The sequence below is a fragment of the Lygodium microphyllum genome, chromosome 2 (genome assembly GCF_053477565.2).
Source record: "Lygodium microphyllum isolate KBCC chromosome 2, Lygodium_microphyllum_v1.1.10, whole genome shotgun sequence".
Lineage (NCBI taxonomy): Eukaryota > Viridiplantae > Streptophyta > Polypodiopsida > Schizaeales > Lygodiaceae > Lygodium > Lygodium microphyllum.
Window position 1 is genome coordinate 83,167,366 of NC_141136.1, and position 2,415 is coordinate 83,169,780.

At 42.0% G+C, this 2,415-nt stretch overlaps 1 pseudogene; it reads left to right on the forward strand.

The window, feature by feature from the left end:
• Window positions 1–1,434: 1,434 nt before the first annotated feature.
• On the forward strand, window positions 1,435–1,839 carry LOC148039954 (glutaredoxin pseudogene; annotated as a pseudogene).
• The last annotated feature ends 576 nt before the right edge of the window (window positions 1,840–2,415 follow it).

The window sequence follows — 2,415 nt, forward strand, 5'->3', positions numbered from 1 at the left end:
GCAGAAGAAGCAGAGTATATGAATGATGAAGCTGATGGAGAAACAGGTCTACTAGAAACAGAAGATGGACTCGACCTGTTTGTGGATTTGAATGATCCTGGATAGTTGGCTCATCTGGAGGATGCACAGGTTTAGAGGGGGTGGATGTCCTGCTGCTACGCATCCGAGCCGTAAACACCTCCATTTCTTTTGTTGTGCATTTGTGTTATTTTCTAGGTGATTCATGGTGTGTGTGATGCATTACGATAATCCGCATCCAATGTATATATTCCGTTAGTGTGTGTGTGTGATTCTGTTTGGATGCATGATGTGTGTGTGTTAGAAAAATATGAAAAACTGATGCCAAAGGACATTATCAAGCTGATAATTTCAATGATGATCTCTAAGAAAAGTGCAGGGAATTATGGAATCAAAGGAAGGTTTGTGGAAGCGATCATCTAAGTTCAAAAGTTCCCACGACATAGAGTTGAAGGAAGTCTCTCAAAAGCTGCTTAAGCGAGCAAAGCATTAGTGAAGCACCAAGGCAGTATTTTGCCATCCAATTTTCAAGGCCGAAGTCGAAGTCTATGTGCAGATTACTCATTGTAAAGCTGACTGTCAAAGGGGTAATGCATGACTTTAAACATAATCCTCAAGGTCAAAATCAATGTTGGTGTATAGATCTCTTAAGGGTGTAAAGAAACTATCTTGGCTAAGAGGAGTTTTTTTAATCCTCGCTCAGCTAAAAAGAGGAGAAGGGAAAACTAATTTGGTTTTGAACTGCTTTTGGAGGGAAAAAGCAATAGGAAAGCAGGTTGTTTTTGGGGAGGATGAACGAATTCATGCACGGGGGACAATAACACTCAGAGCGATAGGAGAAAGAGTTTTTTTTACTGATTTCTTGTTTCTATTTTCATGAAGAGATGGATCGTTTGATCAAAAGAAATCACTCTCTGCCTTCAAACATCATCGAAAGAAATCACGCTGACTCAGAAGAGCAAAAAGACTGAGAAGACGACTGGGGGAGGATTGGTGATCTCTGCACACGACTCTATTCCATATTGGAGGATGTCTACTAGGTGATTGATGCATCACCTTCCCCGACAGCGACTCTAGCATGTTTTTTTTTTCCTCATGAATCTCAACTTGCACTTGATTGGAGGGTGGAACTCCAAAGGATTGGCCCTTCTCAGACATAGAACCTCAAGAAGACGCAGTACCGCAACTGATTTTTTTGGACACCCTTTTCATGGGATTCACTGACAAAAGCTTGCTTTGATAATCCAACTCTTGAGCTAGATGCACTAGGTGGTCATTGCTTCTTATACGTTACGTTTCAGCCCAGGGATTCTTTTACCGTCTGAGATAGGTAGATGAAAGGTCTTGTAGAAGGAGAAGATCGATCTATAGCAGTAATAACCACGGTTAAGCTCGTAGGACTGTGCCTTCCTCGACATGGCAAAGGAGGAGGAGAGACTAGCAGGAAGATTGATCGCCGCAGAATTGGAGGAACTCCATTTTCCCAAGAAGTGCAGCGCCTGGCGATTAGTGTAAGGTAGAAAGGCTAGCAATGTTTTGTCGGATGTTTTGTTGGTTGCATGATGCAGCAAGACATATTGCCCATATTGCAAGCGTGTAAAGGACCTTTTGGCATCCCTCATTGCAAAGACCAAGGTTGTTGAGCTTGATCAGGAAAGCGATTGGGCTGACATATAGGCAACTCTAGCTGAATGGATTCACCAGAGAACAGTTCCCAGCGTGTTTATTGGTGGAAAGCATATTGGCGGCTGTGATGACACAGCGGCCCTGCATTCTCAGAACAAGCTTGTTCCCCTCTTGAAAGAGGCACATGCCTTATGAATTTCTACTTTGTGTGACAATCTGGACCTACCATTGTGTCCTCTCCAGATAATTCCAAAATGCAGAATCTACGACAACAGCAGGTCCTTACAGCTGTACCTAATGCCTAAGCTACTAACTCTCTCCTTCAACAGGGGTATTTTCATCAACAGGTTCAGTATCCACAACTAGTTGAGTATCTTCAGGTGTTTCCTCAGCAGCATCATTTTCTGAAATAGCAGTATCAGCTGCATCAGATCTAAATGTCAATCTGCCCTCTGCCAGAACTCATCACTTTTCCTCAGAACTGGATTATTAGTTAATGCCATTATTGTGTTTAACGTAACTGAGATCATACATCGGAATGCAAAACAATTTATGAGATACTTCAGCTTTTTCTGAACATGGACTGCATTTAACTCTCTTGACAAGAAATATAGTGAAATTTGGCATCAAATATTTGAGTTCTTCCTATTAGCCTCTTCTCTTGTTGTATCTTGAACCCCGTGTTCTGCAGCCCTTGCGTGAACTCTACGACAATGTAGTTGCACAATCATGCACCTTATTTCAACTTACTTTACCATCTCCAGTCTCTTA